A 19,300-nucleotide genomic window follows, 5' to 3' on the forward strand; every position below is an offset into this window, starting at 1 on the left:
GCTAATTGTGCATGGATTTCCAGGCTCAGTTGTTATTGGACGAAATGCAGGGGTGGGGGGTGGAGGGGGAGGAGAGCATGCAGGGCGCAGTCGAGTCTGACGAACTGAAGCAGTCCGCTGAAAAAAATCTTTTAGTAACGGACAAAATATAGAACGCGCTGTCATCACATTATTCCTTTCTCTCTGCACAAATCCCGCTTAATCGTTCCTTAACTGGTTTTCAAAATGGAGTACCATCCATTGGGCGATGTTTTGCCATTTGTACTACTGTGATAGAATTTTGAGCAATTTTTTAAAGAAATGTAACAGTCGCCGTTGGGCCAATAATTTGTCGATCGACGCGATTTTTGGACGATACAGGCAAATCCAGATCTATTTTGACGCACTGATTTCAGTTTAATGTTATTTCTAATTATATTTACCGCTCCGCTGCCTCATGAAATACTTAAATATTGCAATTCCAACGTTCTACTACTCTCCAAATAACTGGTTGTATCTCCCTTTATTTTAGATCGTGCAGTTATCATTGAAGAATGCGCGTACGCCTACAGTAGCGACATGTGGCGAACTTGAAACACAAAAATTTTGTGAATACTGTATGACAGTTTGCTTTGAACAGTAGTTCTGCTGACGGGATGACTCTTGTATATACTATTATTTTTACATGTTCGACGATGCTGGCGATGATTTTGTGTTTAGCATTTGACGATGCCACTATGACTCTAGTACATTAGGACATGTTTTTATAAAACAGGTGTGCCCCATCATACTTTAAGCGCACAAAAGCACATGTATGTCAGTAATACTTTTCATCATGGTCTATTTTATTGTTTTAAGCTGTAGACAATCTGCTACTTCTATTTGTGTTTTTCCCACATTTTGCTGCAGATCTGAAGCCGAAACCGGTAGTCTGATGATACAAAAATTTGTGACCATAGACGTGAAGTAAAGGTAATTTATCCCAAATAAAGACTCCAGTGCTAACATTACTACTATAGAAAGGTAATTACGCTGTTATGGTAGAACGTGAAAGTTTTTCACTTTCCATAACGCTGGTGTGCAAATCAAAATCTTTTTTTTTTCCTCTTTTTTTGTTACAGAATTGTCGATAATTATACATTATCACAACAGCATACAGAACAAGGACACTAAGCCAATCATATCTTTAATTAAATTCAAATAATAACTGAACTGGGCGATGGGCTTATCGACTATCGATAACGCGTCTACCGTTTTCGTCGTATGACTGAAAATCAAAATATCTTTCAGTTTCACTACAGGCAACTAGGTCATTTGTAATTTCATTTGGGTGACCGGAAGTGGGGAGGGGGGGGTACAGATCCACTGGACCACCCCGCTTTGGCTACGTCCTTGATTTAACACACGCTCCCAGCAGAGATGCTGGAGCGACAGGCTATCTTGTCACAACTATATCACTCGCTGTCCCTCGGTTATATTATGCTCACCACCACAGATTTCTCAGGTTGTAGTCATAGTGTGTAGCGATAGTGCTGAACACTTCCGTCGTGAACGGTGAGAGTCGTCCGTGCAATTACGTCTCCCCGCAATGGATATTGATACTGTAAACTTCGGTCTTCCTCAGTCGCATACATCTTTAACCGAGCCAAGGAGAGCTCTTAATTTCAGCTGGCGAATGAAACGCACATCTAATACTGTATCTTTTTAAAATTTCTTCCTACCTTTGAAGATACAACACGAGCATACAATAGGGAAGCAACCGACCTACTTACGCCTTCCATTCCAGAACCTACCCCAACCCATTCATTTCTTTCTCGTTAAACAACTTTCAGTGTTTGGATGGGTACCACTTTAAAAGCCCATCCCACAGTGCTTTACGTCAAGTCTGTTGGCACGCGCTGATAGTAGATTTTTCTTTACACGCTCATCGGAAGCTTGAAACGTCCTGATAGATTAAAACGATTAAACCTGTGTGAGAGACCTGAACGCTTCTTTTTGTGGCAACGTTCTTCACGATTACCAGTCACAGCTTCACTTATGCCATTACTTCTCTAAACGGAAATTTAGGTTCCAAAACCCTATTTAGCATACCAAAAGTTCCCCAGCCAATTTCTAACCTACTATTTGTTTCTTCTCCTGCGCGCCCAGTCACTGTCTTCAACGTACCTGAAAAAACATTCAGCAGGTGTATCTGTGACATCATTGTACAACGTTGATATTATACTAAATCTAAAATCAAATGGGCCAGAATGAACCACACTGTATCGATTACAAGAAAAAAACTTCCAGCTTATCATCAAAATGTACGTGCTACGTCACAGGATAAAATAGTGGTTTGGTAGAATTCACGTTGTTCATATAGCCAGCAGGTGGCGTCTGGTACATTTATTCCAAATACAAATATCAAAAATAGATTTCAGAATTAAATTAACAGTAGTTCTGTTGTTGAGTATCCTGTTCTTATAAATTCTTGACTAAAACACGTAATTTAAAACGCTCAGTTCTCTTTAACTTCATGTCGTTGCAGCTTTAATCTTAAGAAACTACACATTAGTCAAAGGTAGCACAAAAATGTTAAACTAAGTGGCAGTGGCGAGTGGATACAAAGGTTGAAGGGAGCTGAAAACTTATAACAAGTAAAACAAACAAACAAGAACTGCAACACATAAGCGGAGAGCACGTCACAGTTAGGAATAATAACAACAAAACAAAATGCGTGGAAGACCACGGACAAAATCGAGAGATGCTGCGGTAAAGTAAACGTAAAAATACGCTTTCGAACCAACAACATGCTAAACTTCAGGTTCAGCCGTAAAGTCTGTAAAGATAGAGGTAAGAATCGGGATTCCGTCGTGTATGGGGTCACGTACAATGACTGCAGTAAACACTACATATGGCGGACGAGTACGAGGACCAAAAATCGATTCGGGGGAACACATACTCGCAAATGGAAACCACCACTAGGGCACATACGGCAACTTAATAGTTCTGTATCACGAACACTGATCATCATTTGACGCCTTAAACAGAGCTCGACATGAACGATACCTTAACGCCTTAGAAGAACGCGAAATTTAGAGCCACAGAGTACAAAATCCGGATATAATTTTGAACCGGCAGAGAGAATTCAACCACAGAGCCTGCTTTAACATAACGACGATTTGTTAAGATATGCAGAAGTATGCACTACTTCAGATTATACTCCACTGACGTAGAAAACGATTTTTTTTCTAAACGTCATGTAATACACATTTAATATTTCTGTTACCTGTACCGTAATTTGAGAATATTTTTTATGGTAATCGTACTTCTTACTTGTGCCAAAATTCTTTTCCCCAGCAGTATCCACGACATTTTTTTGTAACCGATAGGATATATTTTATTATATTTTCAGTAATAGGTTACCATTATAATTTATAACACTTCGTAGATAAATATGTGCTGGTGACAGACACAATTGATGTTTGTGTTATTAAGAATATGCTGATATGTCTCTATGTCAACATTACGTGCGTTAAAACTTGGATAATGATTTTTATAATATGCCATCCCCCCTGCCCCATGTCCCTTCTTATCATTGTCTAGACTAATATACTGCACTTTTTATAACACTCGTGCGCTGTGTCGTTCTTGGAACTGTTCAGATCTAAGCTTGCTTAATAGGAATGTACGTATATCACATTTTTCTCACTATATCGAAATATCGTTCACGTTCATGTAATTGGTTTGTATCATTTTGACGTTGTAATAAATTTTACATATTAGCGGCTGCGTTTGCATACCAGCTGGCAGTCGGTCATAGTAGGGATTAATAGTTCGAGCTCCTGACAGATTCCATATACTGTACGTGGAAGTGTTATTCGTACTGAGCGAGTTGTATTTAAAAATTTTCCATTCACGTATTGCAAAGCGAATGCGCACATACTCCAAATTGGCTCCTTTGTAGCGGCCAGAGATAAAATGCATTGTCTCTCAATGACTGGACAAAAAAACTATGTACTTTTCATTATAGTATGACATTTCCTGTTCTAAAGAAAATTAGTCGTGTAATTATACCACGCCTTCTAACTGGAGCATTTCCAAATCAATAAATTTGGTCCACAGTGGATTATTTTGCTGAAACCAAAATATATGGCTGTGTGACGACAATTGAACAGCCTGTGGTCCACAGTACGGAAGGTGCTTCGAACCGTTTTCAAATGTAATCCGTATCTTTCAGCAACTTGCACCACAGGACACATAACGGCGTGTTGACTTCGCTGTCCACTGTCTCGCAAGGACGGAAGTTGAAGAGGGCTGGCCCTGCACCATCCTGTGGACAGACGAAACTCATTTTTCTCTGACGGCTGAGGTGAGTACGCAGAATTGCCGAGTGTGAGGGGATCTTCACCTCCAGTCACTATGCTTGAAGTTCCTCTGTATGGTGAACGTGTCACAATATGGTGTAGCTTCACGGCTACGTTCAGCATTGTTCATCATTGGCCCGTTCGTTTTTGAACAGGTTGGCGCTCAAGGACCAAATACGTGCAGTGTGACTGGCCAGCGTTACTGCGACATGCTTCGTCAGCATGTCATACCCGCCCTACAAGACAGAGACGCATTCAACTCAACAGTTTCCATGCAAGACTGGGCCCTACCGCACATCGCTCTACAAGTTCACCTGCTTCTCCGAAGCACATTTGTAATCGATCGAATTATCAGCTGATCGTTTCCAAATGCTTGACCGGCACGATCACCGGATCTCACTCCCTGTGATTTCTGATTGTGGGGCCAGCTGAAGGACACGGTTTACCAGGGGAACATTGACACATGTGCTGATCATATCAAGAGAAGTAGCCAGAATACCTACGGACATGCTTCGTTCTGCTGTGCAGAATACTGTCTTGGGCTTTCAGACTCTTCTGGACACTGATGGGTGCCACAATGAGCCCCTTTTGTAGCAGGAATGATACTGTTATGTAATGGTATAATGTACCGTAGCAGCACATAAAAAGTGTTTCAGTTGAATTGATTCTGCATTATATCTCTTCCCCATGTACTTGCGATTAATCCTACCAAGCCATGTCCTCGTACGATAATTCAGTGTCATGACGTTGAAACGTCCCCTTTGGAAAATTATGAACTTCTACGTTATCTGATACAAAGACAGCTGAGTAAAACTGATCGTACTCAGACAGTTCTCTCTTTACTTATTCTGATGTTCACTAAACTGACACACAATATTTTTAGCGCAACGCAATCTGTCTTTCAATAATCTCTACAAAAGAATGGCCCTGACTAACAATTACCTAAGTTGTTGTTGTTGTTATGGTCTTCAGTCCCGAGACTGGTTTGATGCAGCTCTCCATGCTACTATATCCTGTGCAAGCTTCTTGATCTCCCAGTACTTACTGCAACCTACATCCTTCTGAATCTGCTTAGTGTATTCATCTCTTGGTCTCCCAATGCAAGTTTTATCCGCCACGCCGCCCTCAAATGCTAAATTTGTGATCCCTTGATGCCTCAGAACATGTCCTACCAACCGGTCTCTTCTTCTTGCCAAGTTGTGCCACAAAATACTCTTCTCCCCGATTCTATTCAATACCTCCTCATTAGTTATGTGATCTACCCATCTAATCTTCACCATTCTTCTGTAGCATTACATTTCGAAAGCTTCTATTCTCTTCCTGTCCAAACTATTTATCATCCATGTTTCACTTCCATACATGACTACACTCATCACAAATACTTTCAGAAACGACTTCCTGACACTTAAATCTATACTCAATGTTAAGAAATTTCTCTTCTTCAGAAACGCTTTCCTGGTCATTGCCAGTCTATATTTTGTATTCTCTCTACTTCGACCATCATCAGCTATTTTGCTCCCCAAATAGTAAAAATCCGTTACTACTCTAAGTGTCTCCTTTCCTAATCCAATTCCCTCAGCATCACCCCACTTAATTCGACTACATTCCATTATCCTCGTTTTGCTTTTGTTGATGTTCATCTTATATCCTCCTTTCAAGACACTGTCCATTCCGTTCAACTGCTCTTCCAAGCCCTTTGCTGTCTCTGACAGAATTACAATGTAATCGGCGAACCTCAAAGTTTTTTTTTCTTCTCTATGGATTTTAATACTTACTCCGAATTTTTCTTTTGTTTCCTTTACTGCTTGCTCAATATACAGATTGAATAACATCTGGGAGAGGGTAGAAACCTGTCTCATTCCCTTCCCAACGGCTGCTTCCATTTCATGCCGCTCGACTCTTATAACTGCCATCCGGTTTCTGTACAAATTTTAAATAGCCTTTCGCTCCCTGTATTTTACCCCTGCCACCTTTAGAATTTGAATGAATCACTTACCTCACAAAAATCTTCGTTACTCGAACTAATGTAATACAGCGAGCGCCAATACTGCCAGCTAAATAAAAGATTCCAGCTAATAAAGGCACTAACTACTGATAGGCATTGTTAACAAATGAAAGATTTTGATAGAGAACAAACAATGTATTTACCTTAATAATTTTCAAAAGTCAACATATATATATATATATATATATATATATATATATATATATATATATATATATATATATATATATATCAGTTCATGACATCCCTCTTTAGAAACTTCCGTTTTCTGGCGGACACACGTTCAGATCGTCCGCTTATAGTAACCTCTCAAATATCTGGCATCTCTCTCTCCACATCCACCACTGCTGGCGGCTCAACTCCAACTGCCCAACGCTATGCGCAGTTCACGTCCAACTGCCCAACACTACACAAGCGAATATTTCAACATTTGAGTCCAACCAGCCAAAGACTGCACACAGCACAGTCAGTGATTTTCATACAGAGCGCCACGTGGCGTTACCAACATAAAAACCTAAACAGCCTCCTTACAACGTGTTAAATAGGGAAAGCTTTACTTTAACCAGCCGGCACATAGCTCGGCTATCGTTTCTGTAAAATATAAAAAGTTAAAATTAGTGGACAAGCGTAATTTGGAATGATTGTCACGACAATATTTTTGAACTGGGACATTAAGCACGGATTCTGCCGGCCCTGCAGCTGTGGATCGAGTGTTTCTGCCTTCGTATCACGGGGCCCCGCTAATGCAGACTCCGTCCCCACAAGTAGTCTGTGCCGCCCCTGCCAAGCCGCTTGGTAGGCCACTCGGCAGCGCTCGCATGCTGAGGGAAAGCGAGCCCACCAGGGGGCCCGTGGAGCACCGCTCGCAGCTGCAGCCCCAACACACGGGCGCTGCCGCATAATCCCCCGCTCTGCCGCAATGACGCGCTCTCAGCTGCTGTAGGAGTACTGCGGGCACCACACCCACCACAGAGCCACTTACGCTCTTGCCACTCTTCTCTTCGCCGTGAGTCGCCCACAAGTACCCGCGCGTTGTGGAGTGGCGCAAGAAGGATCGTCGAACAGACGCACATAACTACACTACTGGCCATTAAAATTGCTACACAAAGAAGAAATGCAGATGATAAACGGGTATTCATTGGACAAATATATTATACTACAACTGACATGTGATTACATTTTCACGCAATTTGGGTGCATGGATCCTGAGAAATCAGTACCCAGAACAACCACCTCTGGCCGTAATAACGGCCTTGATACACCTGGGCATTGTTCAAACAGAGCTTGGTTAGCGTGTACAGGTACAGATGCCCATGCAGCTTCAACAAGATACCACAGTTCATCAAGAGTAGTGACTGGCGTATTGTGACGAGCCAATTGCTCGGCCACCATTGACCAGACGTTTTAAATTGGTGAGAGATCTGGAGAATGTGCTGGCCAGGGCAGCAGTCGAACATTTTCTGTATCCAAAAAGTCCCGTACAGGACCTGCAACATTCGGTCATGCATTATCCTGCTGGAATGTACGGTTTTGCGGGGATCGAATGAAGGGTAGAGCCACGGGTCGTAACACATCTGAAATGTAACGTCCACTGTTCAAAGTGCCGTCAATGTGACCGAGACGTGTAACCAATGGCACCCCACACAATCGCGCCGGGTGATAAGCCAGTATGGCGATGACGAATAAACGCTTCCAATATACGTTCACCGCGATGTCGCCAAATACGGATGCGACCATCATGATGCTGTAAACAGAACCTGGATTCATCCGAAAAAATGACGTTTTGCCATTCGTGCACCCAGGTTCGTCGTTGAGTACACCATCGCAGGCGCTCCTGTCTGTGATGCAGCGTCAAGGGTAACTGCAGCCATGTTCTCCGAGCTGATAGTCCATGCTACTGCAAACGTCGTCGAACTGTTCGTGCAGATGGTTGTTGTCTTGCAAACGTCCCCATCTGTTGACTCAGGGATCGAGACGTGGCTGCACGATCCGTTACAGCCATGCAGATAAGATGCCTGTCATCTCGACTGCTAGTGATACGAGGCCGTTGGGATCCAGCACGGCGTTCCGTATTACCCTCCTAAACCCACCAATTCCATATTCAATTAACAGTCATTGCATCTCGACCAACGCGAGCAGCGATGTCGCGATACGATAAACGGCAATCGCGATAGGCTACAATCCGACCTTTATCGAAGTCAGAAACGTGATGGTACGCATTTCTCCTCCTTACACGAGGCATCACAACAATGTTTCACCAGGCAACGCCGGTCAACTGCTGTTTGTGTATGAGAAATCGGTTGGAAACCTACCTCATGTCAGCACGTTGTAGGTGTCGCCACTGGAGCCAACCTTGTGTGAATGCTCTGAAAAGCTAATCATTTGCATATCAGAGCATCTTCTTCCTGTTGGTTAAATTTTGAGTCTGTAGCACGTCATCGTCGTGGTGTAGCAATTTTAATGGCCAGTATGGTATAAACCTTGTACCTCTGATGTCGGTATATTGAAGAATTTTTAAACATTGTCCGCAGCTCGTGGTCGTGCGGTAGCGTTCTCGCTTCCCACGCCCGGGTTCCCGGGTTCGATTCCCGGCGGGGTCAGGGATTTTCTCTGTCTCGTGATGACTGGGTGTTGTGTGCTGTCCTTAGGTTAATTAGGTTTAAGTAGTTCTAAGTTATAGGGGACTGATGACCATAGATGTTAAGTCCCATAGTGCTCAGAGCCCTTTGAACCCCCCCCCCCCCCCCTGTTAAATATTAATAGTTGCCGCGCATTATGACCCGGATACTGAGGACCCATCTGCAACATTCTTAAGACTCGTCAAAAGTCGTGATTACCGGGTCTGACGGTCCCTTGTCTATCTGCTTAAATAGAAAAGAAAGGAAAGGAACTGCATAGACGTCCTAGTCTGTTCCTCCTCCCTGTCTCGGTCCATTCCCTCCTCCCTCTCTCTTTGCCCATTTCTTCCTCCTTACCCCATTCTCGGACCACTACCGCAAACTTCGTCTGTCACCTCTCTCTCTCAATCTCCTCCTGTCCTCACACTCTCCTCCTCTCCCTCTCCACCGCCTCCTCATCCTATTCTATGTACTCCTCCTCCTTATATTTCACAAAATTATGCTCCTCTCGCTATCCGTCTCCTCCTTTCCGCTTTCTATGTCCATTTCCTTCCGCCCTTGAGCACACCGCCTCCCCCCCCCCCTTTCTCCCGCTGCCCTTGAGCCTTGTTTATTTTTATTCAAAATTCAAAATGACTCTGAGCACTATGGGACTTAACATCTGTGGTCATCAGTCCCCTAGAACCTAGAACTACTTAAACCTAACTAACGTAAGGAATTACACACATCCATGCCCGAGGCAGGATTCGAACCTGCGACCGTAGCAGTCGCGCGGTTCCGGACTGAAGCGCCTAGAACCGCTCGGCCACCACGGCCGGCTTCAAAATTCAGATTCCGTACTAATACTACAATCATAAGCCGGTAAGCCATAAATACAATTTCCCTGTTTGCTAACAACACTTCAGTACTACACATTTTGCATACACTTACGGAAAAAAATTGCAACACCGAAAAATGATTAATGTAGAGTACTGAAATTTGTCTTACACATGTGTGTGGGTAACATACGCAAGTGATTAACATTACAAGATCACAGGTTAATGTAAGCACGAGATGAGCCATTGCAAATTTGAAATGCTGAAACATTAATAATCGGTGTAAGCGCCAGAATTTGAGTGCAAGCATACAAAAGGGCATGCATTCTGTTGTACACGTGCCATATGTCAGTTTGTGGGATGGGTTCCACGCCTGTTACACTTGGTCTGTCAATATAGGGACGATTTAGCTGTCCGTGAATGATGCTGGAGTCTGTCGTCAGATGGTGTCTCAAATGTGCTCGACTGGTGACAGATTTGGTAATAAATCAGGCCAAGACAACATGTCGGCACACTGTAGAGTATGTTCAGTTATAATATCGGTATGTGGGTGAGCGTTATCCTGTTAGAAAACAACACCTGGAATGCTGTTCATAAATAGTAGCACAACAGGTCGAATCACCAGACTGCCTACAAATCTGCAATCAGGGTGCGTGGGATAATCACGAGAGTGCTCCTGCTGTCATACAAATTGGCACCCAAGATCACAACTCCACGTGTAAACCCAGTGTGTCTAGCACGCAGACAGACTGATTGCAGAACCTTAAGTAGCCTTCTTCTAACAAACACACAGTGATCACTAGGACCAAGGCGGAACCATCTTTCAGCAGGAAACGAACAGACCTCCATCATTACCTCCAATGAGCTCTCATTTGACACCACTGAAGCCGCAAATGGCGGTGGTTTGGGGTCGGAAGAAAGCACGCTACAGGGTGTCTGGCTCGGGGCTGTCCTTGAAGCAACCGATTTGTGACAGTTCGTTGTGTCTTCACTGTGGTGACGACTCCCGCTCAGTTTGTTGCTCCAGATGCAGTGCGATACACCTGAGCCATACACCGAACATGATAGTCTTCCCTCTCGGTAGTGCCACGTGCCCGTACGGAGCCTGGTATTTTTGCATCTGCTGCCAGCTATCACGTACAGTGGCTGCTTTTCTGCGAAGTCGTTCTGTAGTATCGCAGAAGGGAAATTCAGATTCTCGTAGCCCTATTACACGACCTCGTTCAAACTCAGTAAGGTGTTAATAATGGCGCCTTTGTTGCAGGAAAGGCGTTCCGGCTAACATCAACTCAGAGCATCCAGCCTCAAAGGTAACTAACGCACACGGCCGTTGCAGCATGCGTGTAAAGCAAACCTTCCTAGCGCCACTCTTGTACAACAGGCGCGAAATTTGAATAGGTGTCTTTCAGATGACGAAACACGCCTACCAACTTCCGTCTATAACACACACAACTACTTCTTGGTCTTGCAATATATATATATATATATATATATATATATATATATATATATATATATATATATATATATATATATATATATACGTTAAAAAAACATGTGGTCTATGTCCGTTCGAAGGTTCGTTAGAGTATTCGACAAAAATGTTTCCCCTTATACGAGTGGTGTTCAATAAGTAATGCAGCACATGTCTTTTCGGCCGGCCGCTGTGGCCGAGTGGTTCTAGGCGCTTCAGTTCGGAACCGCGCGACTGCTACGGTCGCGGGTTCGAATCCTGCCTCGGGCATGGATGTGTGTGATGTCCTTAGGTTAGTTAGGTTTAAGTAGTTCTAAGTTCTAATCTCAGATGTTAAGTCCCATAGTGCTCAGAACCATTTGAACATGTCTTTTCTCGGCCAACTTCAGTGGAAAAAATATGGAATTTGTTGTGTGACTTCGTGGAATATTCTAGCTTCAGCCCCTATGGTTTCATGAAGTTCAGATAGGTAGCGGTCTTATACGCAGCCTTCAAAATGGCGTCTGTAATGGAGGGGTGTTTCAATTAGACAGCTGTTATTGATGTTCTTTTAGCGGAAAACCAGAGCATCGCAGATATTCATAGGCGTTTTCAAAATGTCTACGAAGACCTGCCAGAGAACAAAAGCACGGTGAGTCATTGGGCGAGGCGCCTGCCGCCCTCGCAACAAGGTGGCGCAAACCAGTCCGATCTCCCGCGCGCCAGCCAGCCGCACACAGCTGTGACTCCTGCAATGTTGGAACGTGCGGACACTCTCATTCGAGGTGCTACACGGATCACAATCAACACTCGTCCACCAGTTGGGGTACTCACAAGTGTGAACCAGCTGGATTCCACGCCACGAAACAGAAGACCATAAAGAGCAATGAAGGACCATGAGTGCGGAATTGCTTGCACGCTACGAGGATGATCGTGGCAATTTTTTGCCGGACATCATTGAAATCTGGTTGCACAGAACAGAGTGGATCAGGTTGTTGAAAGGGGCCGTGGTCAGTTACCGTTAGTTATACAAGAACACAAACAACTTTATTGCTCAAACCAATGCAAAGATCAATTCACGGCTGAGGGTCCATGTAACTTCTCCCGAATAAGTTTAAATGGTTGCTTTTAAAACACCAGAATTTAGAGTAACGGCTGAATTCATACGGCAAATTCCGGCTAAAGGCCATATTAAGGAATATTGAAGTTCATTTTTTGGCTGAAAGCCCAATAAAAAAAATTTCTTTAAATAATAAAAGAGAGGGTTTAAAGATAAGCTTTTACACAGTCTAACAGAGAAACATCTTAAGAAAACTTGAAGTATCTTGTCGGCTGAAGGCAACACTTACTCAAGAATAATTAAAGACAACCTTAAGATAAGCATTTACAGAACACGGCTGAGGGCCGTTTCAAGAACTCAAGATGATTAAAGAGAAACCTTACAGGCAAGGATTTACATATTAAAGCCACAGATCTGAAACAAACGCGACTGAAAGCCTAAATATAGAGCAACAAGAATTTTAAATGAAACACGACTGAAGGCATAATCTTAAAGTTGTTATGAAGTTCGGCTGAAGGCCATATACTAAACATAAAACAGGCAATATTAATACACGGCTGAAAGCCTGGCACAGTACCTGCGACCAAATAAAATTACAATCACAGACAACAAACAGTGGTGCTCAGAAGTTTTCCAAAGGTCGGTCTGAGGAGAAAACTCTAACCGCAGTTTAGGTGATACAAACAGCCAAGCGTAACACTGAGCGACAGGGTGGCAACACGACCTTGGGACGGCTGAGGAATCAACCAACAGCCTAATCAATTCCATTCCACCCGGCACACTCACTGCTCTATTTCGACGGGCCGACTGATTACTCCAGTACGCAGACAGCATTGATCTGCTCAGTGGAAATCACAGAAGCTACACACGGTTCCACGTAAACACTCTTGCACAAGAACTCTAACAGTCGTAAAAGCAATCACTGTGGAACAACATTTCGACACACAGAGAGTTTCCACAAGCAGTGGCCGACCAAATACACGTCGTCCGATGAGACGACCGACCGAACGACCAACCCAGTTCGTTCCCACTGAAGTTACGTGTGTCGGCAACGGACGGTCGAGTCTTGGCTGTCCGAAGCTGACTGCAGCTCCAACTCGACTCAACTCGATGTCCGTCCGGAACTCAGAGACACGGCGACCCGGGCACACTGGCTCGACCCATCCATGCAGAGGTAACTCTTGCCCACCGGCCACGACATCTCTGCAAAAGGAAGGAACCGACCCACGTCCGGCACGATGACCAAGTGACGACGCCCAGAAACGGTCAAAAGACACAATATACGTCGCCCGATGAGACGACCAACCGAAGGACCAAACTATGGTCGTCGCGCTCCAATCTCCTTCCGTCGGACAGTTCATGTGTGTCGCCAGCGGTCGGCGAGCACTGGCTGTCCGCACCTCACTGGCGCTCCGTCCCCGACTTCACTGCTGCTCCGTTCCGACTGAACTCCAGACACACGGTACGGTAAGAGAAGATGACAAACAATAAACGGAATGAACAAGAGCCACGCACGGCTCAATCATCACAGGTGATTAAACATGGATTCATCACTTCGAACCGGGAAGAAAACGCCAATCCATGGAGTGGCGCCACAACCACCTCTTCTCAGCAGGAAAAGTCATGGCGACGGTCTCCTGAGACTCTAAAGGGGTTATTCAGTTTGATGTCCACCCTCATGGTGCAAGATTAGGTCTGAAGTTTATTATGCTACCCTCAGGAGACTGAAGAAACGACTTCAGCGTGTCCGTCGCCTCAGTAATGCAAACGAACTTCTCCTTCTCCATGACAACACAAGGTCTGCGCCTCCGATAGGAGCTCACAAAATTTCATTTGACTGATCTTCCTCAGCCAACCTACAGCCCCGGCTCTCATACCTTCCATGATTGGCCTAACGGAGGATAGACCTCACGGTGCGCTAACGCACTGCTTCCTGGATTTGGGTAGGCGCGCCGGCCTCGGATCGAATCCGCCCGGCGGATTAACGACTAGAGCCGGTGTGCCAGCCACCCTGGATGTGGTTTTTAGGCGGTTTTCCACATCCCTCTAGGTGAATACCGGGCTGGTCCCCATGTTCCGCCTCAATTACACGCGTCGCAGACATTTGAAACACGTCCGCACTATTTCAAGATTTACACTAGATGTTGGGGTACACTGATTCTGTCCTGGGGGGTTCAAAAATGACTCTGAGCACTATGGGACTTAACATCTGAGGTCATCAGTCCCCTAGGACTTAGAACTACTTAAACCTAACTAACCTAAGGACATTACACACATCCATGCCCAAGGCAAGATTCGAACCTGCGACCGCCGTCCTGGGGGGTACAGGGTGGCGACAGCAAGGGCATCCGGCCATCCCTGACACTAACATTGCCAAATCCGTTTTAACCACGCCGACCCTGCGATCGCTATGGGACTATGGCGCAAGCAAAAGAAAGAAAAGATAGGCCTCTCGGTAGGCAGTACGTGGATGATGGAGAGGTCATTGATGCAGCATAATGGTGGGCCTGATGCCGACCATGGGAATAGTACCATGTAAGCATATAGGCCCTTGCCGGCCGTTGTGGCCGAGCGGTTCTAGGCGCTTCAGTCCGGAACCGCGCGACTGCTACGGTCACAGGTTCGAATCCTGCCTCGGGCATGGATGTGTGTCATGTCCTTAGGTTAGTTGGGTTTAATTAGTTCTAAGTTTTAGGGGACTGATGACCTCAGATGTTAAGTCCCATAGTGCTCAGAGCCATTTTTATAGGCCCTCCGTGTAATGTGACCGTAGCACTGAATAGAGATTAATTTGGGAAAAAAAAACAGAGTATTGTAACCAAAAGAGTAGGGAAGAATTTGATTTATTGGAATCTGACTTGCTTTCAAGAAAAAATGTGTTGCATTGCTTATTGAAGGCGCCTCGTATATTACTTATTTATTTATACACTGATCAGCCAGAATGTCATGACCACTGTCCTGCTACCGACAAAACCCCGTCCAGGCAACAGCAGCGTCACCTGGCGAGGAATGGCTGCTGGTCAGACACACGCACGGCGCGTGTAGTATCAGTGATCTCACTGCCCGTGTGTAGAACAGGAAAGGCGCGCCACCTATCGGTGTTTGACCGAGGGCAGATCTTTATGGTCCGGAGTCTCGGGACGAACACTGGGAAACTGGACGACTTGTCGGGTGTTCGAGGAATGCTGTGGAGAGTGTCTTCAAGATGTGGCGAAACCAACGTGAAACCGCACCCAGACGTCGTGGGATTAGGCAGACACCCCTCATTACAGATGTCGGACGTTGTAGGCTGGGCAGACTGGTAGGACTGAAGGCCATTTGTCGCGGAACTAACATCAGACTCTAATGCTGGGCAGAGTACAGGTGTGTCTAAACACTCAGTGCACCGAACACTCCTAACGATGAGTCTCCGCCAGCCGACGCCCCATGCATGTGCCAATGTCAACACCACGACATCGGCAGCTGCGACTGGAATGGACACGTTGTAACGCCGGAAATGCATATCCTCCTATTTCCATCTATTGTACTAAACATTTTTTTCCTTATTTTGTTGCCTGAAGATATGACCTTTCTGTGTCTTTGTATATTGTAATTGTTTTACTATTTGTATATACACTCCTGGAAATGGAAAAAACAACACATTGACACCGGTGTGTCAGACCCACCATACTTGCTCCGGACACTGCGAGAGGGCTTACAAGCAATGATCACACGCACAGCACAGCGGACACACCTGGAACCGCGGTGTTGGCCGTCGAATGGCGCTAGCTGCGCAGCATTTGTGCACCGCCGCCGTCAGTGTCAGCCAGTTTGCCGTGGCATACGGAGCTTCATCGCAGTCTTGAACACTGGTAGCATGCCGCGACAGCGTGGACGTGAACCGTATGTGCAGTTGACGGACTTTGAGCGAGGGCGTATAGTGGGCATGCGGGAGGCCGGGTGGACGTACCGCCGAATTGCTCAACACTTGGGGCGTGAGGTCTCCACAGTACATCGATGTTGTCGCCAGTGGTCGGCGGAAGGTGCACGTGCCCGTCGACCTGGCACCGGACCGCAGCGACGCACGGATGCACGCCAAGACCGTAGGATCCTACGCAGTGCCGTAGGGGACCGCACCGCCACTTCCCAGCAAATTAGGGACACTGTTGCTCCTGGGGTATCGGCGAGGACCATTCGCAACCGTCTCCATGAAGCTGGGCTACGGTCCCGCACACCGTTAGGCCGTCTTCCGCTCACGCCCCAACATCGTGCAGCCCGCCTCCAGTGGTTTCGCGACAGGCGTGAATGGAGGGACGAATGGAGACGTGTCGTCTTCAGCGATGAGAGTCGCTTCTGCCTTGGTGCCAATGATGGTCGTATACGTGTTTGGCGCCGTGCAGGTGAGCGCCATAATCAGGACTGCATACGACCGAGGCACACAGGGCCAACACCCGGCATCATGGTGTGGGGAGCGATCTCCTACACTGGCCGTACACCACTGGTGATCGTCGAGGGGACACTGAATAGTGCACGGTACATCCAAACCGTCATCGAACCCATCGTTCTACCATTCCTAGACCGGCAAGGGAACTTGCTGTTCCAACAGGACAATGCACGTCCGCATGTATCCCGTGCCACCCAACGTGCTCTAGAAGGTGTAAGTCAACTACCCTGGCCAGCAAGATCTCCGGATCTGTCCCCCATTGAGCATGTTTGGGACTGGATGAAGCGTCGTCTCACGCGGTCTGCACGTCCAGCACGAACGCTGGTCCAACTGAGGCGCCAGGTGGAAATGGCATGGCAAGCCGTTCCACAGGACTACATCCAGCATCTCTACGATCGTCTCCATGGGAGAATAGCAGCCTGCATTGCTGCGAAAGGTGGATATACACTGTACTAGTGCCGACATTGTGCATGCTCTGTTGCCTGTGTCTATGTGCCTGTGGTTCTGTCAGTGTGATCATGTGATGTATCTGACCCCAGGAATGTGTCAATAAAGTTTCCCCTTCCTGGGACAATGAATTCACGGTGTTCTTATTTCAATTTCCAGGAGTGTACATGCATTTATGTCGATGTATAATTGGTTTGTTTTGTGAATATTGTTTGTATTTATACTCTGGGTCTGAGCTAGAGCAAACTATGCTATCGAACGAATACATCGATAGGTCGTGTGGAGAACCAAAGTGTTTAGGATCTTTGGTAGTGTTAACTCTGTCGAGTGGAGCGACAGCAGACAGAGAGTCTGGCTGGGGTAGTGCAGTGGAGCAGGTGTGTTGTGTGGCGCCCCCGCGAGTTGCCGCACTTTCGGGGTTGGGCAGCATGTAAATGCGCTCGACTTGCTATGATAGTTTCTGACACGGTGTCGCGGACGGGAAGCATTAGCTGGCGCACATCAAGAGCCCGTTTCGCTTGGTCACCGTGTCGAGAAGGAGGCGCGCCAATATCCAGCTTCTGCTACAGCGACGGCCGACAAAGAGTGACTGTCGCCACCTCCTCGATCGACGGCTTCAAACCTTCAATCAACCAACAAGGAAGACTGGAAGCACGTAAAGTTTTAGAACTGTATGGCAGACCTCAGCTTTTCAAACTGTTCCATTTTCGTAACTATAATTACAGCAACTTAGCATGAACATTTGTTGCTCATTGTCCCAATTTCATTACCAAGCAGGGTCCCTTCCTTTTCCGGAATGAACCCGAGTGTCGTTGAAATTCAAACGCCAGCATTAAAGTAATATTATTCCATTTCACTGCTTTAATTTCAAAGTTCAGTTAAAGTATTCATAGCTGGCTACAATATTTGGATTACACAAGCACAAATTATGAGTGCGAGTTTTGTTACCATATTTTAGCTTACCTGTGACTGCAGCTCAGCTTGGTACGTACTAAATTTTACTATTGTTAATTGTTCAGAATCATTTAATTCAAGTTCAAAGTTAAATCTCTTATTTCTAAATTGCGTAGATTCAAGTAGCTTTTGAAATGATTGTTGAGGTACCCCAAGCCTAACATTATTTTACTAAATTTCGTAGTGCTTCAGAAACAAAGCTCACTGTTAATTTCAGTCACTAAATTAACTTTCAGTTTTCCGGTTTTATTAATTCTTTTGCTAAATTAAGTCAGAGTGTAGCGAAATTTATTACTTCAGACAAACATTCGGTTTTCACACAACACGTGTCAACCTTCAGTTGCCGCACTTCTAGTGCTAATTATATGTGTAATAACTTTTCTTTTTCAGTTACTATAGTAATTGTCCATAGGACTGGCGACCGTAATTTCCCCCAAATCTCAAATATCTAATTACCGCTAGTTAATTGTTAACGTAACAGCCGCACATTTACTTTCTTTATTAACTTTACTCCTTTTCAAAATTAATTTCCACCAGTTTAATTTGCATTTTTCCATTCATTTAGATGTAACCCTTTCCTCCCTCCTTACCGACAGATTAACATCGGTGACGATTGCTTCTCACAAATTTCCATTAGGTACACGCGGTTTAATTTGTCACTGTCATTAAGGTCGATAAGTGAGGGGGAGGTTACAACGTGACCATCAGCGCTGGTCGTTGGCGCAGTGGCAGAGCGTTGCACGGTATGATGGATGAATCCCGATACTTTCGTCGTCATACTAGTGGGAGGGCGGGAACCCGTCGTCTTACAGTGGAACAGCTCCTTGACAGCAACACTGCGCGACGGAGAGTAGGTGGCGGCGGCTCCATTACGCTCTGGGGAACATTCACATGGACATTCATGTGTCCAGTGGAGCTATTGCAAGACTCCCAGACGGCCAAGGAGTACCGTGCACAGGTTGCAGACCACGTACACTCCTTCATGACGATCATGTTTCCCGATGCCAGTGCCATTTTTCACCCAGATAATGCGCCATGTCACAAGGCCAGGAGTGTGACGAAGAGGTTGAAGGAAGACAGTGGCGAGTTCCAAATGATGTGCTGCTGCCCCCCCCCACCCCAACTCCCCCGGCATGTGACAGAACGTTGCGTTAGAGCTCATCGACCCCCTCCCCGGAATTTACAGGAATTAGGTGACTT

Source organism: Schistocerca cancellata, chromosome 1 (genome assembly GCF_023864275.1).
Source record: "Schistocerca cancellata isolate TAMUIC-IGC-003103 chromosome 1, iqSchCanc2.1, whole genome shotgun sequence".
Taxonomy (NCBI): domain Eukaryota; kingdom Metazoa; phylum Arthropoda; class Insecta; order Orthoptera; family Acrididae; genus Schistocerca; species Schistocerca cancellata.